General features: G+C 45.7%; 1 protein-coding gene across 8 annotated transcripts in view; it reads left to right on the top strand.

Moving 5' to 3' along the window:
* The window catches only part of st6gal1 (ST6 beta-galactosamide alpha-2,6-sialyltranferase 1), a 186534-nt gene that overhangs the window by 42251 nt on the left and 117523 nt on the right, over positions 1–26760 (top strand). For 4 of the 8 annotated variants that reach the window (XM_072474621.1, XM_072474623.1, XM_072474619.1 and 1 more), the window contains exon 1: positions 12860–13058. The exons of 1 other annotated variant lie outside the window; for it this stretch is intronic. The gene's annotated coding sequence lies outside the window, so the exon portion shown is untranslated. Of the gene's footprint in view, positions 1–12851; positions 13059–26760 lie in introns of those variants that run through there. 3 more of the 8 variants (XM_072474624.1, XM_072474625.1, XR_011934513.1) reach the window with 2 other exon arrangements.

The raw sequence follows: 26760 nt of genomic DNA, 5'->3' as shown, positions 1-26760 counted from the left end.
CTTTGCTCAGTCTTGCAATATTTTCTTCTTTTGTTGATGACCATATGTAGACACGAATACCCTCTATTCCCTCAGTCATCTGTTCCATAATGTGGTGGAAGATTTCAGATGCAGAGATTATTCCGAAAGGCATTCTGTTAAAGTCTGCCAAAAGGTGTATTGAAGGTGCAGAGTTTTCCGCTCGAGTCATCCAACTGCATTTGCCAGAAACCTTGCGATACATCTAATTTTGTGAAGATGCGTGCATTTGCCATCTCGCTGGTGATTTCCTTTTGTTTTGGAATGGGACAATGTTCCCTCATGATATTTTTGTTGAGATCCTTGGAGTCTACACATATCCGCAGATCATCTGACGGTTTCTTCATGCAAACCATCGAACTGACCCAGTCAGTCGGCTTAGTGACCCTGAAAATTATTCCTTGCTGTTGAAGCCTTTCTAATTCGAGCCTTAACCTTTCTCTTAGTGGAGCAGGAATTCTCCTACGTGGATGAACTACAGGTTTTGCATCCGTCCATGGTAAAATCTTGTATTTGAATGGGAGTGTGCCCATGCCTTTGAAGACATCTGGATATTGATCAATGATACCTTGGATATCATCATGCAGTACAGGTTGAGATGAATTCACTGTATTAGGTGTAACTCCTTGCAGGCTTGTGCACCTAAGAGTGATGATTTATCTGACTTGACAATCTCAAATCTTAGTGTTGTCTCAACATCCTTATTGGAAACTATCAAATAGCATGATCCAATTGATGAGATTGAATTGCCATTGTAGTCGTTTAATGTACAGGCAGCTGGAAGTATTTTAGGGGTTTGCTTAAGCCTCGCAAGATCAAGATTTGAAAGCAAATTAGTTGAAGCACCTGTATCCAACGTGAAATTAATTGGGTTAACTTTTAACACTGTGTTCCATTCTGTGTCGGAATTAATGGAATTAATTAATTTAGTAGGTGATGTTACTTCATGGAGTCTTCATATTTTTCAATGATCCCTGCAAAGAATGTATTTTCCAGAGAGTAACTATCTTAATCTGTTGAAAATTTCTGTTCGACATCTTCTTCCTTGGATTCAACACTGTGAACACTAACCTGTCTTGAAATCGGTTGAGCAGATTTAAATGCGAATGAAGATCTGCACTGTGCAGCATAATAATTTAATCTGCCACATTGTAAGCATTATTTTCCTCAGGCAGGGCATTTTTTCGGAAAGTGGGAGGTTCCACACTTGAATACGCCATGATGCTGACGTCATTACTCACAACATTTCTTTGCGCATGCGCAGATCGGCTTTCGTCCATCTCGCATCTTTTGATGAAGTGCGCATGTACAGGATTAGAATGCGCACCTGCAAGATGGCTGCCATTCAAAATGTGCATCTTCTTCATCTGTGACACTGCTTTAACACACTCTACCTCGTGGTGAATTTTCAGGCCCTTTTCACGTGGAAAATACTCTTAGTACTGATTTTTAGATTATTGCTGAACAATACACATTTCTATCGCAATTTCTAGAGTTAGATCCTTTTGCCTTAGAAATCTTTCTCTTAGTTGTTCATCATTAATGCCAAACACTATTTAGTCACAAATCATTGAATCATTAAGTGCAGAAAAGTTACAGGAATGTGCTAGCCGTCTTAGATCAGTTACAAAGCTGCTAAATGATTCACCTTTGTTTTGTAATCTCTTCTTAAATATGTAGCGCTCAAACATTTCTTAGTTTGAATTTTTCAGTGGCTATCAAATTTTTCAAGAATTACACAAACTTTGTTTTGTCTTGACCCGCAGTGTACTGAAAGGAACTTTAGATCTCAATTGCGTGTGGACCAGCCATAGTTAATAGCAGAGCAATTTTACATGCATCTGTTTCATTAGTTAAGTCAGAAGCTTCTATATAAATCTGAAATTGCTGTGTGAATAAACAATAGTTTACATTTAAGTTACTGGTGATCCTGAGATGTCGAGGAGCTTGAGTTTTATCCATCGAGCTGGGATTCTTCGAAGTTCTGCAATCGGAAGATGATGCACCGCCAGTCGAATAGCTGTTAAGTTTTTACTTTTTTCTTATCTTACTGGATTATACTAACTTGTTTATGTAGCCATGTTATATTACTTTTTTGGCAATATATCTCGTTACTCATTGCTTCTTATTCAGAATGGTCTGATGGTGTGATTCTGAAGAAACCACGAGTCTTCAACTTAAAGCAAACTAATTTCTGGAGTAAAGATTGATTAATATTGAGTTTGCACACTCCACAGAACTATAACTAGTAATCAAGTAATTTATATTAAAGTATTAACTAATTCAAACTACATGTGCTAAACTATGTAGGGCAGAGAGTTGGGATAAAGGTTCTTTTTCGGAATGGCAACCGGTGACGAGTGGTGTCCCGCAGGGTTCAGTGTTGGGGCCACAGCTGTTCTCTTTATATATTAACGATCGAGATGACGGGACTGGGGGCATTCTGGCTAAGTTTGCCGATGATACAAAGATAGGTGGAGGGGCAGGTAGTATGGAGGAGGTGGGGAGGCTGCAGAAAGATTTAGACAGTTTAGGAGAGTGGTCCAAGAAATGGCTGATGAAATTCAACGTGGGCAAGTGCGAGGTCTTGCACTTTGGAAAAAAGAATAGAGGCATGGACTATTTTCTAAACGGTGACAAAATTTATAATGCTGAAGTGCAAAGGGACTTGGGAGTCCTAGTCCAGGATTCTCTAAAGGTAAACTTGCAGGTTGAGTCCGTAATTAAGAAAGCAAATGCAATGTTGTCATTCATCTCAAGAGACTTGGAATATAAAAGCAGGGGTGTATTTATGAAGCTTTATAAAGCATTAGTTAGGCCCCATTTAGAATACTGTGAGCAATTTTGGGCCCCACACCTCAGGAAGGACATACTGGCGCTGGAGCAGGTCCAGCGGAGATTCACACGGATGATCCCAGGAATGGTAGGCCTAACATACGATGAACGTCTGAGGATCCAGGGATTATATTCCTTGGAGTTTAGGAGGTTGAGGGGAGATCTAATAGAAACTTACAAGATAATAAATGGCTTAGATAGGGTGGATGTAGGGAAGATGTTTCCATTAGCAGGGGAGACTAGGACCCGGGGGCACAGCCTTAGAATAAAAGGGAGTCAGTTTAGAACAGAGATGAGGTGAAATTTCTTCAGCCAGAGAGTGGTGGGTCTGTGGAATTCATTGCCACAGAGGGCGGTGGAGGCCGGGACGTTGAGTGTCTTTAAGACAGAAGTTGATAGATTCTTGATTTCTCGAGGAATTAAGGGCTATGGAGAGAGAGCGGGTAAATGGAGTTGAAATCAGCCATGATTGAACGGTGGAGTGGACTCGATGGGCCGAATGGCCTTACTTCCGCTCCTATGTCTTATGGTCTTATGGTCTATGCTATGATCTATCTTACACTCTACTGTCTAGTCACTCCTGGTTGAAAGAGAGAGACCAAGATTCTCTAGGTGTTCTTATTTATAGTGGGATCTAGTGGTGCCCTCTAGTGGTTGTGTTACACTGAGATGTAATAACTAACCTTTTAGTTATCCACACATATACGTATCATTACAGGAATCTTAAAGGCAGTCCAGGCAGAAACAGTGAAGAATCTCTGCTCTTTCATGTGTTTGACCCTTATCCTGCTGCCTCAGACAGATGGCTGGAAAGCAGCAGTTGTTAGATACTCAAAACACATCACAAGGCTTTAAACCCACTCAGATTTCTTGATATACAAGGCTTCCATTCACTTTCAAAGAGAAATAGCTTTTAATTGGCTGCAATTGACAGGGTTATAGCTTGCAGCCAGATGGCAAGATTGTTTATTTTAATTTCCCATCATGCTTGAATGCATCTCAGGTACCCTGCTGTGAACCTAGCTGCAAGTTATAAACATCTAGCTATGGTTGACAGCTCCTAACCACACCAAATGCAGTTAAGTGCTTTCTGCAAATAAAAAGAGGAAGTGAAAGCACTTAACTCCTAGATGTTTATAAACATTATGGTTAGGTTCACAGCAGGGTACTTGAGATGTATTCAAATATAATATGGGGTCTCTGATAAGGAGGGGGCTCTCTGTATGGGGTTTCTAACATTGGGGTTCTTTTGTGGGGGTCTCTGGTGGGGATGGGTCTCTGGTGGGGAGTTGGTGGGGATGTCGGGTCACCCTCATGCATGGGTTCTGTGGCGGAGGGGTGACCCAGAAATTCACATAGTGGGGGAAAGGGGAGGATGCCCCTACTTTTCAGCGGGGGGGGGGGGGAATGCAGGGGCAGGATTTGCATTTCAAAAGGAAGCGGAAACAGACTCAAAATGGTGGCTAGTGCCAGCCTAAACCAGAAGTGATTCAGCTCCAGTAGCAGAGCATAGAATCATAGAACTTCTGCAGTGCAGAAGGAGACCTTTCAGCCCATCGAACTGCACCAATCCTCTGAAAGAACACCCAACCTAGGCCACTCCCCACCTAACCTGTATTTCCCTGGACACTAAGGGGCAATTTAGATTGGCCAATCCACCTAGCCTGCACAACTTTGGACATAATCTTCTAAACAGAGAATCCAGCCCAATGTTTACCCAAATGTTTTACCTTTGCAGAAGTAACCAATGTGCTTGCTTCCTTAAACATGACATCTCCCCTAAACTTAGCTTTAATAAGCTTCCTCATTTTGCAGATGATTTCTTTCTGCTAAATCTAATCATTCCTGCACTGTCATCAGTTCAAAAATTCGGTGCTCACGACTTGAATATTCAATCATACTTTCCTGCACAGCAAATAAATTAAAAGACTAACATTACAAGAATACAGAGAGAATTCAAAGCAGTATAGCACAGTAGTGTTGAGGAGTGTCTGATAAAGCTACTTCCTGACCAGCTTCTGATTCAGTGGTTCAAGACCTAAGTCAGAATTAAAAGTCTAAAAATAAAAACTGAACAGAAAATGAACACAATAACTTGTATTTCTATAGCCTCCTGTAGCCCAAAGCATCGCCACACATTTCAAATGCAAAAGAGCTGTATGTGGAAGTGAAGGAATGTAAAAGAAGGGACTGATAGCGTAAGAGATGAATTGTTTGGAAGCTTTTGAAGTCAAGGTCAGAGGAGTGTGAGTCAGTGAGAGAGATAGAAAGTGAGGGAGACAGACACACAGGTGAAGAACAACATGATAAATAAAGGCTAATTGTCTCGGAAGAGAGTTCTAAAGGGCAAAATTGCTGAAGGAGAGCAAATTTAATGATATTTCCTGCTCTAGGTATTTCTAATTTAGGCTTCAAATAACAGTATTAAAGATACTCTGAAACGTTTGGTAGCTTTATCACTGCTTGTTTCAATATTACATTGTGGCCATGATTTTGCACCCCCATTTGCCATGAGTGCAAACCGTAATGCAGGTGCACAATATTGCGAGACATGGAAAATGAGATTCCGCTGGCGAAATCTCATTCTCTGGTTCTTCCTGCCTCCTTCCAATTAGGTTGCCAGCAAGGTTGGGAATCTCCTCGAGTGTCCTGGAATTGCCCTAGCATTGCCCCCTGGCGTGACACCGTGGTGCTGCCCCCAGCATTTTCTGGCCTCCGCACTGCCTGCGTGATATTTTTCTCACCTCAGCCAATCACACTGTGCAGAGAATGGAAAATACCTCCCTTGGTAAGTTTAAAAGTGTCCCGAGAAGATGGACATTTCTCTAAACCGTTCAGCAATTGCTGTCAATACAATTTTCCACATTAAATAAAGGCTAAATGTTTATATATTGAATTTTTTTTGCAGCAGAAGCTGCTGAGTTGATGGCACATTTTAAACAAAACTCCCTTTTATAGAAAATGTGTGTAATTTATATGGGGGAAAGGGGCAGCGGAGGGGGTTGGAGGGGAATAGGATTTGTTGCAGTGCAATTCTGTGACAGGTCCAAGAGTTGACTTGAACTATACCTGACCTTTGAGGCCAACCGAGTTGCAAAATTAAAGGTTCAGTCAAATAAGCTTAATCTTTTTTTTTTAATTTAGAGTACCTAATTCATTTTTTTCCAATTAAGGGGCAATTTAGCGTGGCCAATCCACCTAGCCTGCACGTCTTTGGGTTGTGGGGGCGAAACCCACGCAAGCATGGGGAGAATGTGCAAACTCCACACGGACAGTGACCCAAATCGAACCTGGGACCTCAGCGCTGTGAGGCAGCACGGCTAACCCACTGCTAACCCGTGCTGCCCTGAATAAGTGTAATCTTTGATTAGCAATACGGCAGCTATTTCCTTCAACAGGAAATTCTATCTGATAGAACTAGAAGCCAAGCTGACTTTGAACAAATTCACAGCCTTCTAAATTTGCAAAACAACATTATGCACTTAAGTGCTGGCTGCCTTGTGACAACCACACTTAGATAGTGGTTGGTTAATGGGATACAGTTTTGTAAAGCACAAACAAGGTGTCAAAAAAAACAATGTTTGCACAAAGGTCCACGTACGTATATTACCATTAACACCAGTGTCAAAACAAAAATGGAAAAGAATTCCACATAAATGAATCAAGCATTCAGATGCCAGTTTCATCCTATTAGATCCAGAAAATGCTGTGCTTCAAGGCATAGTTCTGGTGTTTGTTCATCAGCTTTGTAAATACATGATCAGTAAGGCTCCTCAGTTATAATGAGAAATCAAAGATGTAAAAAAAACGCATGCACACTAGACTAGAAAAATAGCATATCGCTGGTAATTCCTAAATAACTGACAACTCAACAATGACTTTGACATGTTAAAACAAGCCATTTTATGCAGCTTGTACCTTAAAGGGGAAAAAAAGTTCACAAGTACGTGAAACCCCCAAGGTGAAAATGCAAGTGTTCAAGGAACATACTCGGTGGTATATTTTCCAGGGCAATCGCAAGCCATTTTGTCCCTATACACTTATTGAAAAAAAAATGTTTTTAGATTAAAAATTATGCCGCCTCTTCACCTTGCCTTGTACTGGGTAATATTCCTTTGCCCTTGCTTACATTTGTGTTCTGCATTTCCCTTCCCACATGCAGACACCAGTAAAACAGTTATGTTGGAGAAAGGCTTATAAGAACACTCAGGGGTGAATTCTCCTCCAGTAGGATTCTCCATTCCGCGGGCAGCGTGCCTCTGCCTGCGAGTTTCCTGGCGGAGTGGAGTGGTTACAATGGGAAATCCCATTGGCCAACGGTGGGAATGGAGAATCCCGCTGTTAACGAAAGCGTCGCCAAGGACAATGGGGCTGGGGAGATGGGGAATTTACCCCGCTGTAACACTTCACATCCCCTTAAATTCTGTGATGGCATATCATCAAGGTTGTCAGGTTGGTACCGTACCAGCATTGTCATGCCAACATGTCGGTCCCAACCTGTGCCGGGGTCAGGCCCTCGTGCGAGCCCCATGGGTGGGGGTGCTCTGATGTGTGCTGCGGGGGAAGTGCTGGTTCTGCTTTCAGGTGGGGTGTTCAATGCTGACAGCGGATGCGGGGAGGTGGAGGAGCGAACGGAATGCTGGAGAGGATTGTTGGGAGGGGGCGGGGTCTGGGGGGACTTTAAGTAACAGTGCTGATCTGGGCACCGTTTAAAGATCTCTTTGGAGGCCATTGCCAGCTCAATGAGGCCCCATCCCACCACAGTGATGATGTAAACCACGGCCACTCATTTTTCCTTTGACTAAGAGGCTCAGGATTTGGTGAGAAAAGGTCTATGCAACTGTCTTCCACACCAGTTTTCTCCCTGAGCCTGACACTTTGCCAAATTCCGGTAAAATTCCGTCCATTATCTGTCATAGTTGCTAACTCTGTAATATGGACTTGGGGGTCTGCGAAAAACTCTCCTGTGATGCAGTCTCATAGTCCTAGGTACTGGACCATTTTGTTTGAAATTATTCATAGCTACCACCTTCCTAATGTTCAAATAAGCAGTTAGGCTTACTTGAATGTGCTTAAGCCAGATCTACCCAGCGCCCAGGATTGAATCCCCTCACTTTGGAGACCCTGGCTGGGTGCTATTTAGCACTGGTCTCCACAAACATGGACTAGGTCGAACCGCATTGGGAGTCTCTCAGTCGATTGGAGGAGCCCAGGTGGTTGGCTTCTGGCCAGGGTGGTACCCTGGCACTGCTGATGCCACCTGGGCACCTTGGCAATGCCACCCAAGCACCACCATGTGAATGCCAGATGCCCAGTTGGCATGGTCAGGTGGCATAGGCAGTGCCAGGGTGCAAGGCTGAGGGTGCCCAGGTGGCACACTGGTATTTGGGCCTAGGGCTACCCTGCCCTTATGAGGTGGGGTGAGGGGGCTTGAGGACCCACTAATTGGCAAGTTGGGGCGCTGGGGGATTCTGAGGGTTGCATTGGGGGAATCGAGAGATCAGGACACTATTTAAACATGGCGTACCGATCTCTTCCTGTACTGGTTAGCAGAGCTCTTCAATGCAGGAAATGAAGGTATGTGCAACCTTGGTGGGGCCTTCCTCGCCGACGGCTGAAAAAAAGAACAGAGTACCATTGAATAACGGGATCGATGCCAGCACCAGGAAACCGTTTGCTAAATGCGCCCTGTTTTTTTCCGTTAAATTGCGCCCATGGTCTCAAGTTACCCGAAAGGGCTAATGGAATAAGGCGGGAAAGTGGAGTTGAGGATTATCATGTCAGATCATATGATCTCATTCAATGGCCGAGTAGACCTGATGGGCTGAATGGCCTACTGAGTACATCGTATGGGCTTATGGTCTTACTGTTCAAGTCCATGGAGTGGAGCTTGAACACAAAACTATATGGCTCAACCAAGAGAATGCTGCTCTGAGCCAAGGCTGATACTTTAGCTCAGTGAGTGTAACTGGGAGCAAGTATTTTGTGCTGACTTTATACTTGCCAGACAAGGACCTTGTTCAGTGGTCCACTTTTGGCTCATGCTGCTGCTGCAGCAGGGTAGGTAACAAGATCTAAAAGGTTATTCAAGGTTAACTTGAAGTTATTTGGAGTGTGGAAGTTGGAGGAATAACTATCAGCCCCTGGCAGTAGCCTTCTCATATCTGGTCTCCAAAAACAAAGACATGGTAGCTCATGATGGAGACATGCATCCACAGGATTAGATCGCTGGCATTTTATAGTGTGGTTCTCCCTTTAAGATACATCTGTACAGAACGACTCATGAGTGGGACAAGACGTGACAGATTTAGGTCTATAGACGAGGTATATATATTGTTACTTGTGACAGGTGAAGTGAATAATACATGGTCTTCGGTGACTCCAGGCGCAATGGCTGCTTTTGGTAGAACACCAGGAGAAATAAAAAGAGAATAAAATGTATGAATGCTGCTGGAAAGATACAGGTTGAACAATGCTTGCATAGCAAAATACTTATGGGTATATTGTTGTCCTCGAGTGTGACACGAACAAATAAAAAGGGAACAACTAAAGAAGCAGGCCATTAAACTGGAACTGAAAGGAAACCGCTTGCTTTTGCCTCCTGCATAATAATAGCTAATGTTCATAGAATCCCTACAGTGCAGAAGGAGGCCAATCAGCTCATCGAGCCTTCACCCTACCCAGGCCCACAACCCCGTAACCTAACCTGCACATACCTGGACCCTAGGGTCAATTTAGTATGGTCAATCCACCTAATCTGCACATCTTTGGACTGTGGAAGGAACTGTGGGGAGCACCCGGGGGAAACAATTTTCTGTGGATCGGACCCAAGGGTGCCCTGCCCATGTCAGGTGGGGTTCCCCTTATAAATGAGTTGGGGCTTTATGGGGGTCCGGTATTGGGTCGGGGGAGGGGGTGTCGAGAGATTACGATGCATTTAAAAGTGGTGTCCCGATCTCCTCCTGCATTGAGGAGTTCTAGCAAGTGGAGCTCCTCAGTGCAAGAAACGTGATGAAGTACTGCCTTGACAGGGTATCCCCCTCTGAGGATACGAATTGCAATAAATTCACGTTCAATAGCATGGTCTTTCTTGGCACTGCAAGTGCCGGGAAACATCCGGCTAAATGTGCTCGACACGGTACTTGATGCAATTCAGTTAGTCCGTGCCCAGGGTCTTTTTGGGGACTTGAGGTAGTCTTGTGCAGAGGTCACTTGACCCTTGGCAGCCATCTTAGCAGCCTTGTTGGTGTCCATTTTGAAATATAAGGCAGTTCCAGAAGATTATATACTGATTGCAGCCCATGTATGATGGTATTAACAGGACTGCCTTCAACAGGCACAGCGCCAATCATAAAAGCCATTCTGTGACATGCCTATTATGTCATAAAACAACTTATCAACTCACTGGTTAGGTCACAGCTGTAGTAGTGTTGTTCTGGTCACCATACTGCAGCAAGGAAGTGAATGCACTAGAGAGGAGCAGAGGAGGCTCACCATGATGTTGCCTGGGCTGGAGCATGTCTGCTATTGAGAGACACTGGATAGGCTGGCTGGTTTTCTTTGGAGCCAAGAAGGCTGAGGGAGGATCTGATTGAGGTGTATAAAATTATAAGGGGCATAGATAGGATGGATAGGAAGGAACTTTTCCCCTTAGCAGAAGGATCAATCATCAGAGGGCATATATTTAAGCTAATGGCAGGAGGGAGGTTTAAGATATGTGAAGAAAAACCTTTTTACACAGAGGGTGGTGGGAATCTGGAACTCACTGCCCAAAAAGGCGGTAGAGGCGGGAACCCTCACAACATTTAAGAAGCATTTCGATGAGCACTTGAAATTCCATAGCACACAAGGCTACAGGCCTAGTGCTGGAAAATGAGATTAGAGTAAATAGGTGCTTGATGGACGGCACAGACATGATGGGCCGAAGGGCCTCTTTCCATGCTGTAAAAACTCTGCGACTCTACAACACCTGGTCTCACTTCAGCAAGTCTTTGCTCCGTCCCCTGGTGACACTGAAGTACAAATGAATGAAAATTGCTTATTGTCACAAGTAGACTTCAAATGAAGTTACTGTGAAAAGCCCCTAGTCGCCACATTCCGGTGCCTGTTCGGGAGGCTGGGACAGGATTTGAACTGGCGCTGCTGGCCTGGTTTGGTCTACTTTAAAAGCCAGCTATTTAGCCCTGTACTCAACCATCCCCAAATATCTGGTCCAGATCACAAAACAAGACTGTGATTACACTATCACATTGCAGTACTGTGCAAATAGATAAAGGTCACTTTGAATCAACAGCTATAAATGCCAAACTTGATGAAGCAATGAGCATCCATGAACCAGAAAAGCATTGATATGGCAGACCTGAATCCGTTACAGGTCATTTAGATTCTAAATTTATGGAATTGTTTTCCAAAGACACCAATATGATGCATCTCCCACAACTAAGCCTGTTGTAAATTTGGTTATTGTGAATTAAATTAAATTAGCCTCAACCTATATGTGTGTGTGTGTGTGAGTGTATGTGGGGAGAAGATTAATTTCAGCTATAATACCCAAAGTATTACCAGCGACTAGTCAGACAACACACTGTTAAGACTCACGCGCAAATAATGGCCACTTGACTTTAGGTACAGGGAGGCACCCTGTGCCCATTGAACTATAACCCAGTATTCAGCGTCACCTGGACAGGAAGGAAGAAAAGAAATCAAACCAGTCTCCCAGGTGCACAAAATGTGAAATTAATCAGAAAAGCAAAAGCAGGGGTTAGTGTACCAACCTTCAATTGAAGAAAGAAATCCAATCCAAGCACCATTGGTTAGAATAACATTTTTGAGCTAATGTATTTTTTCTTATCCCATCACATCATAAAACAGTCATTCTCAAACTCAGGGTCGCGACCCACGGGTGAGTTGCGGGCGAGAATCGAGGGGGTTGCGGAGAGATATGTCGTGGTTTTCCCAATCGTGGGAAGTGCCCAACGGCTGTGACCGGCTTTCAAGAATGCTGGCGGTCCCACACATGGGTGCCCCCTTAGCTGGGTCCATCAGTTCACAGGTCCAGAGCTCAACGGGACAGACTGCCTCTTCCTGATATCAGTGCGTTGTGCCAGAACCAGATTTTAAAAAGAAATTGATGCAGTCTCCCGTCAGGATTGGCGGCAGACAGCAGGCCACGCACCCCATACACTGACATCAAGTGTCCTATCACAGAGGCGAGCTTCCTCCATTTTGTAGATGCCAGCAAGCAACAGGACCTGTGAACAACTAAAGATGGATCATTTTGTAATAAAGGAAGAGAGGGCCAGAGACACAAACAGGCCAGGATCTCACAATTGAATCTGCTGGAGAGAGCTTCACAGGAGAGTCCACGGCAGGACAAAGCAGTGCTGTTGTGAGCTGTATCCAGAGCTCCAGGGCCTCTGGTGAACAAACAATTAAGAAGGAACTGAAATCGAGAACAAAGCAATGTAAAGGTGATTTTGAGCGCTATGGCATTGTTAATTTTGCCGACGCAAATCAGAATGCGTGTGTTATATGCAAGGAAGTACTGGCAAACGACAGTTTAAAACTCTGAAAACTTCAAGCACATTTGAAGGCCAAACATGGCGAGTTTGAGGACAAACCTCTTGATTTTTTAAAAGGATGCAGCGAGAACTTAAATTGTCAGTTGAAGTTCTTAGCAGAAATGTAACATTAAATGACAAAGCAAGTGAGATCGCGAGGACCAAGCAGGCTCACCTGTCCCATTAAAGGTAAGCAAAAATGGTATGTACCGAAGGTCGGCCGATGTGGGTCGCGAAGGTCGGCCGGCGCGGATCGCAGAAAAAACGTTTGAAAAACGTTGCCATAAAATTAGCCCATGTACTTCAACTTTTGACAGTAACATCAAAACTGCTCCTCGTCCCGATCTAAGTTCAATTGGCTCTCCCGCAGCAACTTCATTTTTTCTCCTCCCACCCACTTCAAACCTTTTAGAGGACGGCTCTACGAGAAACGCATAGTTTTTTTCCCCACCACATCTCTTTTCTCTTTGTTGCTCTATTCTGACGTGAAATCTTCCCCCAGATCAGCTGTAATCTAGTTTACAGTCTGCCAATCGTTTATTGAGTTCAGCGATCAATCTGCAACTGTCTTGCCGCTTGCAGAATGATAGTGATACAATACTTCAGAAACAATCTTCAGAAATACATGGAGGTGCAGTTTCTCAAGTAAGTACTTGGCCAGTGTTTCAATGGGGATCGCTGCCCGGTTGCCAAGATGCTACCACTTCTTGTTCCTTCAGACTGAGAGCAGTGCTGATACGTTTCTACTGTGCTGTTTTAAAAGAAAGCCACTTCGGCCATTTCAGAATTAAAACCACTGGCTCAAATTTCACCAGTGTATATGGGATAGTTTACAGCCGGTCTCTTGACGCTGTGCATCTGTAGGTATAAACTGGGCTTCAAACTGCAGCTTTTCCCTCCACCTCTTCTCGTTTGATCTCCCTTTCCCCCCCTGCCTTCGGGACGGGTTTTCGCTTTCTTCTTGTTTTAATTGCTGCCGGTGACTGATCGTCTGCTGAATTGCCATTTTTAATCATTTATTCTGACCCCCTTCAAAGAACCAACCCAATGCCATTATTTTTTTTATACATTTGAAAGAAAAAGGAAGAAGGTGAAAATGAGGTTGGTAGAAGCAAATTGCCCTCGACTGTTTGTCCCCCTCCTTCCTCCTGGCTGGAATTTGCACTCCGTTATAGCCCTGTTGCTAACTCCCCGTACTGTTACCCAGGCTTGTGTTCTGACCTCAGCTAGATCGGAACAACAGGCGTATCTTCCCTTATCACGATGTGGAGATGCCAGCGTTGGACCGGGGTGAGATCAGTAAGAGTCTTACAACACCAGGTTAAAGTCCAACAGGTTTGTTTCGATGTCCTGCTCCTTCCTCAGGTGAATGAAGAGGTACGTTCCAGAAACATAAATGTGGACAGATTCAAAGATGCCAGACAATGCTTGGAATACGAGCATTAGTAGGTGATTAAATCTTTACAGATCCAGAGATGCGGTAACCCCGGGTTAAAGAGGTGTGAATTGTGTCAAGCCAGGACCGTTGGTAGGAAGGAGCAGCGCTCCGAAAGCTAGTGACATCGAAACAAACCTGTTGGACTTTAACCTGGGTGTTCATAGAATCATAGAAGTTTACAGCATGGAAACAGGCCCTTCGGCCCAACCAGTCCATGCCGCCCAGTTTTTACCATTAAGCTAGACCCAGTTGCCCGCACTTGGCCCATAACCCTCTATACCCATCTTACCCATGTAACTATCTAAATGTTTTTTAAAAGACACAATTGTCCCCGCCTCTACTACTACCTCTGGCAGCCCATGCCAGACACTCACTACCCTCTGAGAGAAGAAATTACCCCTCTGGGCCCTTCTGAATCTCTCCCCTCTCACCTTAAACCTATGCCCTCTAGTTTTAGACTCCCCTACCTTTGGGAAAAGATGTTGACTATCTACCTTATCTATGCCCCTCATTATTTTATAGACCTCTATAAGATCACCCCTAAGCCTCCTACGCTCCAAGGAAAAAAGTCCCAGTCTATCCAGCCTCTCAAAAAGAACAAAGAACAAAGAAATGTACAGCACAGGAACAGGCCCTTCGCCCCTCCAAGCCCGTGCCGACCATGCTGCCCGACTAAACTACAATCTTCTACACTTCCTGGGTCCGTATCCTTCGATTCCCATCCTATTCATATATTTGTCAAGATGCCCCTTAAATGTCCCTATCGTCCCTGCTTCCACCACCTCCTCCGGTAGCGAGTTCCAGGCACCCACTACCCTTTGCGTAAAAAACTTGCCTCGTACATCTACTCCTTATAACTCAAACCATCAAGTCCCGGCAACATCCTAGTAAATCTTTTCTGCACTCTTTCCAGTTTAATAATATCCTTCCTATAATAGGGTGACCAGAACTGCACACAGTATTCCCAGTGTGTTGTAAGACTCTTACTGATCCCTTATCACTGCACAGCATCAGTAACCCCCACCCGAAGCCATGAGCAAACTGTGTAACTGTGTACATCTATAGAATGTGAAACAATATCTCAGTGGGACAATCATTCCTCACACTAACTAAAATACAATCAATCATTCAACCCTATTTTCTACTTTATTCCCAAATATTAGTAGCTGTAGAGAAGTGCAGTAAGGGGAATGCTCAGAAGAAGTTTATTATTCAGGGATCATAGGGAATTCTCCTAATCTAAAATCCAAAGATGTGCAGGTTAGGTGGGTTGACCATACTAAATTGCCCCTGAATGTTCAAAGATGTGTAGGTTAAGTCATGGTTCTAAACTGTCTTTCAAGATTTGTATCTGAGCTGGTGGCTGCAGGTGTGAAATCAAATGATTTGTGGTTCTTTATCATCACCCTCTCCTTGGTATTCCTCCACTGCCTGGCCAGGTTTCCCCTCTTGAGTATCTGAAAGTTAAGTGAACTGGTGCACGGGAGGGGGATAAAGAATGAGGTGCATGCTAAAAAGATATTGTGAGATGAGGGGAAAGTAGAATGTGAAAAGAAGATGTCATCGTCTTCAATGATTCCCGCTCTGCCATTGGCCACAGACTAAGCAGTGATGGACAGCACTATATCCTCCATGGCGTGAGGACATTCAGGCACATATCTCCACTTTGGTTAGGTGCTACTGAATCTGGCCATGTGCCGCCTACCTCATCCTGCAAGTGAGAGGGAAATTTGTCAGTGAGCTTTGTGTGAAATGTTTGGGTGATGCAGTTGTTGTCTTTGAATAGCAGTGTGTATCCAAGCTGTGAGAGGCTTGCACCAGGCAATGTATGTGAGTGCGATGTGAAGCACATTAATGTTATGTATGAATGCTGCATCTTGCAGATAGTACACACTACACCCCATAGAGGTGCTGTGGAATCCCTGTTGGACTTTCTCAGGTCAGGGTTTATGTCCAGAAGCGCTAGCGTCCCCTGGGCAATTGTGTTGCATTGGGAATCATCCGACAAAGCGATTTAAATCACTAACTTCAGATAGTTTTGCCAGTGTCATGCTAACAGTTAATCTGAAACGATTGGAAGAAATAAAAGAACTCCTAACTACAGTGTAAATATTGTAAAGACCCAGACCAAGCCTGCACTGGGTGCACCCACACCCCAGGCCCCCAGGACACCACCCCGCCAACTAAGCCCCCCCCCCACCTGCACAAAGTATTCACTACCCGCATGGGATTCCCACCCACCCCAACCCGACCTGACCCCCAACCAGCCCGACCCACCCCGATGTCCGATTCCCCCTTGATATCCAGCTTCCCCCCAGATGACCTATGTCTCCACCAATGTCCAACTTTTTCTCCTCCCCAATGTCCGACTCTCCCCCATGCCCGCTGATGTCAGACTGCCCCATCCCCATGTCTGACTCCTCCCCCCCCCCCCCCCCCCCCCCCCCCCCCCCATCCCCGATGTCTGCACCTCCACCTCCCACATCCAATTCACTTACCTTCTTCCTGGTCTGTTATTTTCAATGGGACATTTAAACTCACCTGCTTTACAGCAGCTAGCATCGTAAAAAAGAGGTGTACTCTGCTTCGCTCTGCTTATTTTGCACTTTGTTGCTGGAGCCATGAACGTTCTGGGATGCCTGACTCTCATCCAGCCTGGGTCAGGAAGGTCGGGTGAGACAGGCACTTTGGAATGCAAGTGTGGGTAAGTCGGTGCGGAGCGGCAATCTGATGCTGACTGCTACTTGATGGAAGTTTTGACCTGTAATTTTTTTAAAAATCTTCCCTCATCAAGAAGAAACAAACTCCATTGTAAACATTTTAAAATTATATTTTCTTCAAATTTGAGATTAATTTCCAATTGTTTGAAAACCTTTTAATATTTTGTAAGATGGCAGAGCCCACTCGATGGGCCGAGTGGCCTTATTCTTATGGTCTTCTCACCCAAGATCGTTTGGTACAATCACGAATGGAAGACTAAAAGAGTTAAAGAGGCAGCGCCTTCTTAAAAAGGCAACAGTAAACTCTCCATGCTAGCTGTAGACAAGGAACATAATCTTTCCCATTTCTCTTTTCGTTATCCTATTTCTCCTTTACAGCAATTTTCAAGTTGTGATATTCACCACTTAACCAAATTTTAATGAAACAGTCTGTAAAACACATCTTTAATTTGAATTTTAGTAGTTCTTCTTTAACTCCGGTACGAATGTTTTGAAAAGTCCAAATTTGATATTCATGTCATTGCAAAACAATATGTAGAAGAGCCTTGTTACAGCTATACAAGTACATTTCAGTTCACACAAACACCCTGTTTTAACAGTCACTTGGTGTTTTAAATGTTAAATAGGCGCCTGCAGCACTTGAATTCCTTTTGGGCTTTAACAAGTGTGTTTTTGCTCAAGGGGTAATGATTTCCCCAATTTGGCTAGAGTCGGGATGGGTTGGTCCCCAGTCTGTCCTATGTTCTTCAGGATGGCTAGCTTCTGCTGCCCTGTGGCTCTTCAACTAGGTGAGGCATCTCCCTCACTATCTGTTTGGTCAAAATCTTCCGGCCCTCTTTCGCGGTTGGGGTTTTCTAGTGCTGCTGAAAGGGAATGGAGTTTTGGCTGGAATGCCAGATTTTCCATTCTCGCTTGCAACGGGTCCCACCATGGACATGACTGGAGAGTCCCACCCTTTGTTTGTTTTGGGACTCCCCTGGTCCCTATTTAACTCGGAAAAGAAAAAGTCTGTCAACCCAATATCTGAATCAGACGCTTCGTCTTTTTAAAATCCCGCGGGTCCTTCCTTGACCCAGTTTAATTCTACTGGCCTGGCTTTGGCTCCATTAACTCCCTTGGGTTCTATTATGATCCTTTTTAACTCAGCTGGCCTGGTCTTGGCCTCCTTTGACTCAAATGGTTTCTCACGAGTCACTTTCAGCTCTCACGAGTCCCAGAGTTTGATCTAGTTTTTTATTGTATAAAGTGCTCTATCATACGATTCTTGTTCCCAGTGCAGCTGATTGTGTAAAAACAAACTTTACTGCGAGCTGTTATTCCTTTTGCAACCTATTGGCCCTTAACGCCTTGTACTTTTTATTAAGCTGGAAGACAAACACAAGTGCACCATAGGCCAACTTATTCCAGCCTTTTCTCAACTTAATGGGTGGAATTTTGTGGCTCAGTTGCAGCAGGGCAGGGCCAGAAAGTGCAGTGAACCATTCAAACGTCCATTGACTTTGGTGGGACAGGAAAATCCCACCGACAGGAGGGGATGGAAAATTCCACCCAATCTTTCCTTTTGGAGCCTCATCGAAAACTCATCAAATAAATACTCACAATCTCCGTCGCAATCTTCTACAGCTACGAGGATATTTATCACTCGAGGTGCGCCTGTTTTCTCAGTTAGACAATCTATCTCTCATTTCTTAGCATATGCCAGTGCCATTCTGACTCCGGGCTTTTGCTAAATAACCACTCAATGTGCATTTAACCACAGTCTAAGACTGTAGCTTCTCAAATTCCAAGCCAGTGACAGCTCAACTACTGTATTTCCTGCATCTGACACAAATCTGGAAGAATTTGGATTCAGGAGCCATAGATAGCTAAGATAGGCAGTCTAGTACTGATAAGTAACTTGAAGGTAGCTTATTAAGTCTATTAAGAAGCAACAGTTTAAATTAGCTCCATAGATGGGATGTATACAAATCTTGACAGGAAAAGTATACAATTTTAAAGTTAAGAATAGTTCACTGATCCCAGAGGATGAACTAACATTTGGCATAGCACATGTTGATCTCAAGAACCTGTGATGGCAGCATTCAGCTCTCTAGCTGTAACATTAGGGAACTCTTTGTCGTTCTTCCTCCATCCTCCCTGGTTTATGGCCGAGCTGAAGAAGTCAGCTGCCTGACGAAGACTGCCCCCTGTCTCCAACCACTTGGTAATATACTTTGGGGGGGATTTTTCCGAACTCCCCCTGCCCCACCCCGAGGCGGCCTGCCATTGGCTGACGATGGGATCTTCCAGTACTGTCTCTATCAATGGGGTTTCATGTGTGGCGGGGACTCTGTCGGTGGGACCGGAAAATCCTGTTGGCCAGAACGGCTGGAAATCCTGCCCTTTACCTCTAGGGGTTGATAGGTTTCTGTCAATTGCTTCTTTGAACCTTCCTCGCTAATGGATACAGGTCAAGTACCCAAAATGTCAAGATGGTCACCTCTCTGCCATTGCCATCACTTACGTCAAGATTACTTTTTAGTTTACCTCATGTTGAGGGTCATTTGATTTCCCTTGCTAGACATTCGTATGGATAAATGGATATACAAGGCTTCAGAAGATTGTTATCAGTACTGGAATGTGTACGCTTTTGTTTTGCCTCAGCACCTGGCTGCTAAGAATGTTTTTTTGGAAGAGAGACAGGAACAAGAAGTATGTACCTAAATTGTCTCCTGTTTTCTCACCATTCAACAATTCTCCACAGCAATAGAATGTAAGTAAGACTTTTGCTTTTGAGCACTTGAAACACATCGTTGATAGACACACCTGTATTGGTCAGTAGTTTCACCATGGGATCATAGAAATGTACGGCATGGAGGAGGCCATTCAGCCCATCGTCCCTGTGTCAGTCGACAATGGTCTATCCACCTTAACCTCACTTTCCAACTCTTAATCCATAGCTGGCAGTAGACACTACACCAAATACACAATCAAATACCTTTTTAAATGTGATTGAGTGTTTCTCCTTGCACTGCTCATTCCGATGGTGAAGTTCAGAACACCCACTATTCTGAGTGAAAGAAATTCACCTCAACTTATCTCTTATCCTGCTACCAGCTAATTCATGCCCCACTGGTTATTGATCTCCCTGCTCAGGAAAACAGGTCATTCGTATCTACTCAGTGTCAGCCACTCATAATTTTACATGCCTCAGTTAAATTTCTTCTCAGCGTTGCAAAGAAAACAACCTCAGCTTATCCAGTCTTTCCTCATAGCAAATTCTTTCCAGTCCTGGGAACTCATGCAACTAAATGAACTTTTAATATGTTCAGTGATCTGCAACATAAGCACCAACAATAAATGCAACTTCCCTTAAAAGAACTGCCACAAACAATAAACTAGTACTGGCATACCTAGAAACGTTCGGGAGATTAGGATATATTGGATAAACACTCACTCTTAAATTTGGACCTTGTGCGCAAATAGAGCTCAAATTTATGATAAATATGATCTACCTCTTGGAGGATGAAAGAGTTTTTTGAGGACGGGATCATAGTAAAAACCATATATCAAATCAAGCACCAGTTGGTACTGCAGCAACAATCACATTAAAAGCCTTTAAATGCCGATGTTGAAACAGCCATTCTTAGCTTCCATTTTAACCTCTGTTCAAAACAGTAGTCCAGCATTCTCATTCCAATACAGACTGACCATTAGATATTTCCAGCATTTCCTGTTTTTACTTCACACTTCCAGCTTAAATGCATTATATGTGTCATTGTTTGAAACTGTTTGGTAGATTCAGTTACAGAATTGGAATTTGCTTGACCAGATTTCTTGTACAAGAACCAACTTGGCTGCACTTTTTCACAGGTTGTTGTTCCTCATTGAGAGCATACCACAATCCAAGAAGAAACTTAAAACTTGATCATACCACAAAGTTGATTGTTTTCCATGGCCTGTGGGCATCACTCTCAAGGATAGCAGTAAATGTTCATCCCTATATTCTTTTTTTGAAAAATATTTTTATTCTCCATTTTCTTCAGAATTTACCCCCCCACCAACAAAACAGTAAACGGTAACGAATACAATGTCAATCCCCCTACCAACAACGATCCCATCCTCCCACCAACGCCTAAATAACGGCCCACCTGACAATATAAGCCTCAAATAAAACAAAGGTGGAAAAAGGAATCAGGAATCGCCCCTGGTCACCATTGACACATATAGTCCACTCCACCCCCCAACCGTGGTTCCTTCTCCCAACTTTTCACCCAGCTAGACTCACCAAAACCTGTTCTACCATGCTCCAATGGCCGCAGCCCCTCCCCCCACCTCACTCCCGTTCACTGGCCGGCTTAAACCGGCCAGCGTGGAGGCCCCCGCCCGGGTCTCCTTCCCCCTTTCCCGGTCCCAGGAAAACCAAGAAATCCCCTTCAGCACACAACCCCAGCATACACACCCAAGCCCCAAAGAACCATCATTGCAAATGAAAGTCCCAACTCTTCCCTTGTCCAAATGTACAGCGTCGACTCATTTAGTACATACACCAACACGCAGTGAAAAAATAAAGTTACATGAGGCAACATCGGTACACGACCCGCTCTCAGTCCCATTTCTCAATTCTGCCACAGTCCTTCTGCCTTCGCAAACTCTTCCGCCGCTTCCGCCATCCCAAAATAAAAGTCCTTGGATTTGTAGGTCACCCTCAACTTAGCTGGATATACAGTGCCGCACTGCACCTTGCTGATGTACAGTGCCTTTTTCAACTGGCTGAAGGCAGCGCACCTCCTCGCCAGCTCCATCGTAAAGTCCTGGTATATGCATATACCAGCTCCAGCCCACTGCACCACCCGCTTCTGCTTTGCCCAGCACAGGACCTTCTCCTTCATGCTGTACCTACGGAACACACAGTTACTACTCTTGGCGGCTCACTCGCCTTTGGTATAGGCCTCCATGACCGATGAGCCCGATCCAGTTCGTATCGAGAGGGATTGTCCCCCTCCCCCAATAGCTCCGCCAACATCGTGGCAAAATACTCTGTCGGCCTCGGGCCTTCCACCCCCTCGGGCAGACCCACAATCCTCAGATTCTGCCGCCTGGATCTGTTTTCCAGGTCTTCCATTTTGGCTCGCAGACCCTGGTTGGTCTCTGTCACCTTCCGCAACACCTTCCCCATCAAGGTGAGTTGATCACTGTGCTGTGATAATACCTCTTCCACTTCCTTCAGTGTCTCACCTTGCTCCCGCACCTCTGCTGCTGTGCTTGATACCGCCGCCCTCATCGGGGCAATCGCCTCCTCCACCAGCACTTTCAATACTGCCCCCATCGCCTTCTTTATTTTTTAACAAACAATTTTAATGAGGTATTTTAGGCAGATAGAAAAAGTGACATTGTACAGTACAAAAAAAAAGAAGTCAAGACACAAATTCAACATAGTGCAAACCACGGCTCTGTTCCCGCAAGGGCCTGCCTAAATATCTCCCTACTCTACACTACACTAGCCCCCCCTCCCCCCACCCCCCTGCTGACGCTTACTCCTCTACGAAGAAGTCAATAAATGGCTGCCACCTTCGGGCGAACCCTAATAGCGAACCTCTCAAGGCGAACTTGACTTTCTCTAGGCCAAGAAAGCTTGCCATGTCCGCTCGCCATACATCAGCCCTCGGGGGCTTTGAGTCCCTCCATGCTAACCGTATTCGTCGCCAGACTACACGGGAAACAAAGGCCAGAACGCCGGCCTCTCTCTCTTCCTGGACTCCCCGGTCCTCCGAAACCCCAAAGATTGCCACCTCAGGGCTCATTACCACCCCAGTTTTCAGTACCCGGGACATGACATCTGCAAATCCCTGCCAATAGGCCCTGAGTTTAGGGCACGACCAGAACATGTGTACATGGTTAGCCGACCCTAGCACACTTGTCCTCCAGCCCGAAGAATTTGCTCATCTGTGCCACAAACAACTCGCTCTTAGCCATGTTCAGTTTGTATCCGGAGAACTGGCCAAATTCCCTCAGGATTGCCGTAATACCGTCCATCCCCGCCATTGGGTCCGATACATATAACAGCAGATAGTCTGCTTATAACGAGACTCTATGTTCCACACCCCCCCGGACCAGCCCTTTCCAGCCCCTAGAAGCTCTCAGTGCAATTGCCAGCGGCTCTATGGCCAGCGCAAACAGCAGTGGGGAGAGAGGGCAACCCTGTCTTGTCCCACGGTGCATTCTAAAGTAGTCCGATGTCATCCTGTTCGTCCTTACACTCGCCTCCGGGGCCTGATATAATAGCCTAACCGAGTCGATGAACCCCGCCCTGAACCCGAACCATCCTAGTATCTCCCACAGATAATCCCACACGACCCGGTCAAAAGCCTTTTCAGCATCCATGGCTGCCACTATCCCTACCTCCCTACTCTCCAGGGCATCATAATCACGTTGAGCAGCCTTCTTAGGTTTGCCACCTGCTGCCCCCCCTTTACAAACCCGGTTTGGTCCTCCACAATTACATCCGGTACACAGTCCTCAATTCTAGTCGCCAAGATCTTGGCCAGTAACTTGCCGTCTATGTTGATCAAAGAGATTGGCCTGTATGACCCGCAAGCCTCTGGGTCCTTATCCCGTTTCAGAATAAGCGAGATGGTGACCTGCGACATCGTCAGGGGTAAACTCCCTCTGTCTCTTGCCTCCTTAAAGACCCTGACCAGCACCGGCCCCACTATCCCTGCAAATTTTGTAAAACTCCACCGGATACCCATCTGGCCCCGGGGCTTTACCCGACTGCATGACCCTCAGGCCCCCCAATACCTGTCCCCCACTAGATTTCCCTCCCCATCCACTATCTTTCCTATTTCCCTAGCAGCCTCCCTCTTCCTTAGTTGTTGCGCAACCATTCTACTGGCCTTCTGCCCATGCTCACGAATCGCGCCTTTTACCTTTCTAAGCTGCTCTACAGCCTTGCCTGTAGTCAGCACCCCAAATTCGGCCTGCAGCCTCTGTCGTTTCCTGAGTAACTCTGGCCTCGGGTATTCCGCGTAACTCCTGTCCGTCCATAGAATTTCCTTAATCAGTCGGTCCGTCTCTGCCCTATCTGTCCTGTCCCTGTACCCGGATTGAAAACAGCTCCCCTCTCACCACTGTCTTCAGTGCCTCCCAGAGCACCGCTGCCGAGACTTCTCCAGTATCGTTCACCTGCAGGTAATTCTGCATGCATTTCCTCAGCCTCTCACACACCGCCTCGTCCACGAGTAATCCAACTTCCAGCCTCCATGGTGGGCGCTGAAAGCTGTCCTTACAAAACTGCAGGTCTACCCAGTGCGGAACATGGTCCGATATGGCAATTGCCGAATATTCTGTTTCCACAATTCCGGCCAGCAGGTCCTTACTCACAACAAAGTAGTTAATTCGGGAATACACCTTGTGGACGTGGGAGTAGTACGAGAACTCCCTCGCCATTGGCCGGCTAAATTTCCACAGATCTGCTCCCCCCGTTTGCTCCATGAACCCTCTCAGTTCCTTTGCCATCACTGGCAACCTGCCCGTTCTTGAGCATGACCGGTCGAGGCTCGGGTCCAGGACTGTATTAAAGTCCCCGCCCATGATCAACTTACTCGAATCCAAGTCGGGGATCTTCCCTAGCATCCCCCTAATAAAATCCACATTCCAACCACATTTTGGTAGGAATAACAGCAAAAGGGACTATTATTTAAATGATAAAATATGAAAACATGCTGCTGTGCAGAGAGACCTGGGTGTGCTAGTGCATGAGTCGCAGAAAGTTGGTTTTCAGGTGCAACAGGTGATTAAGAAGGCAAATGGAATGTTGTCCTTTATTGCTAGAGGGATGGAGTTTAAGACTAGGGAGGTTATGCTGCAATTGTATAAGGTGTTAGTGAGGCCACACCTGGAGTATTGTGTTCAGTTTTGGTCTCCTTACTTGAGAAAGGACGTATTGGCACTGGAGGGTCTGCAGAGGAGATTCACTAGGTTAATCCCAGAGCTGAAGGGGTTGGATTACGAGGAGAGGTTGAGTAGACTGGGACTGTACTCGTTGGAATTTAGAAGGATGAGGGGGATCTAATAGAAACATATAAGATTATGAAGGGAATAGATAGGATAGATGCGGGCAAGTTGTTTCCACTGGCGGGTGAAAGCAGAACTAGGGGGCATAGCCTCAAAATAAGAGGAAGTAGATTTAGGACTGAGTTTAGGAGGAACCTCTTCACCCAAAGGGTTGTGAATCTATGGAATTCCTTGCCCAGTGAAGCAGTAGAGGCTCCTTCATTAAATGTTTTTAAGATAAAGATAGATAGTTTTTTGAAGAATAAAGGGATTAAGGGTTATGGTGTTCGGGCCGGAAAGTGGAGCTGAGTCCACAAAAGATCAGCCATGATCTCATTGAATGGTGGAGCAGGCTCGAGGGGCCAGATGGCCTACTCCTGCTCCTAGTTCTTATGTTCTTATGTCCCAATTAGGGGCATACACACTGACAAGGACTACTCTCACCCCTTCGAGCTTACCCCGCACCATAACGAACCTGCCAACCCATCCATGACTGTGCCCTCCACCTCAAATTATACCCTTTTATTAATCAGGATCGCAACCCCCCTCGTCTTAGAATTAAGCCCCGAATGAAAGACCTGACGGACCCAGCCCTTCCTTAACCTAACCTGGTCTGCCACTTTCAGGTGCGTCTCCTGCAGCAAGACTATGTCCGCCTTCAGAACCCGCAGATGTGCAAACACACGCACCCACTTCACTGGCACGTTTAACCCTCTAACATTCCAGGTGATCAGTCTGGTTGGGGGGCACTTCGGCCACCCCCTTTGCCGATCAGCCATCCCCTTTCCTTGGCCAGCCCCCCAGCCATGTGTCGCGCTTCATCTGGCCCGCCCCCTGACCGGCTCCACCTATGACCTCCTCACTGTTGCCATGCCCAGTTTCCATCCCCATCAGCGGAACGACTCCCCCACATTCCCCCCCTCGCAACACCATCCTATCACCTAACCCCTGCTCTAATCTAACTATATGCATACCCCCCACCCGGCTACCGTTGACTATCCCCACTCAGCTAGCCTGGGGCTCCCAGCCTTGGCGCCAGCGCGTCTCCCACCCATTGTTCCCAGTCATCCCTCCCCCAACCCATCCATACCACTTCCCCAGATCAGCCCTACCTCAGCAAACACTCTATACAAGTCATAAACAACCCCTACAATAGCACAATTCAAGATAAACAGGGAAAAAAAGAGATAAGAAATAACAGGCACTCTCAGTCCTTCCCATACAGACACAGGAAAATATTGCACAAAGTTCCCCTGAAGCATCCATCTTAACCCAAACCTTTTGACTGTTTTCTTTATTATTTTTCCCCCAGCCAAACTCCAACTAATCAAAGAGCCCAAACAGGAAACATTCAGGTAAACCACGCAAACAAAACACATCACTACAACCTTCCAACCCCCTAAAAAGGTCGAAAAAAGAAACGACAAAAACGGACCCAAACATACAGGCAATTTTCAAAACGGGAGAGACACGACATCTACTTAAAAGTTCTAACATGAGTCCAAACGTCCTCAGCTTAGGGCCAGCCCTTGCTTCTCAATGAAGTCCATCGCCTCCTCCGGTTCCTCGAAATAGTGGTGCTGACCCTCATAAGCAACCCACAGTCGCGCCGGAAAAAGCAGCCTGAATTTCACCTTGTTTTTATACAGTATCTCCTTCAGCGGCCTGTAGCCTCCCTCCTCCTGGCCACCTCAGCGCTCAAATCTTGGTAAACACGCAGTGTGGTATTGTCCCAAATACAGCTTTTGTGCTCTTTGCTCATTGCAGCACCCGCTCCTTGTCCAGCTACCTGTGAAAGTATACCACCATCGCTCGTGGGGGACCCCCTCGTCGCGGCTGCCTCGCCTGCACTCTGTGTGCCCTGTCCACCACCGGCAGGCATGGGAACACCACGTTCCCCAGCAACTTCTGAAACATACCCTCCACATACGCGGCAGCGTCCAGCCCCTCTGCCCCCGCCGGGAGGCCCACGATTCTCACGTTCTGCTGGCGAGATCTGTTGTCCAGGTCCTCCAGCCTTTCCAGAAGCACTTTTTGCTGGTCCCTGAACCTCTGAATCTCCACATCCGCCACCATTTGTAAGTCAGCCTGCTCCTCCACTGACTTCTCCAACTGCTGGTGCTTCTCAGCCTGATCATCCAGCCTTTTTTCCATC

Source organism: Scyliorhinus torazame, chromosome 14 (genome assembly GCF_047496885.1).
Source record: "Scyliorhinus torazame isolate Kashiwa2021f chromosome 14, sScyTor2.1, whole genome shotgun sequence".
NCBI lineage: Eukaryota > Metazoa > Chordata > Chondrichthyes > Carcharhiniformes > Scyliorhinidae > Scyliorhinus > Scyliorhinus torazame.
Note: the sequence above shows the minus strand (reverse complement) of the source record. Positions and strands in the feature narration are given on the sequence as shown.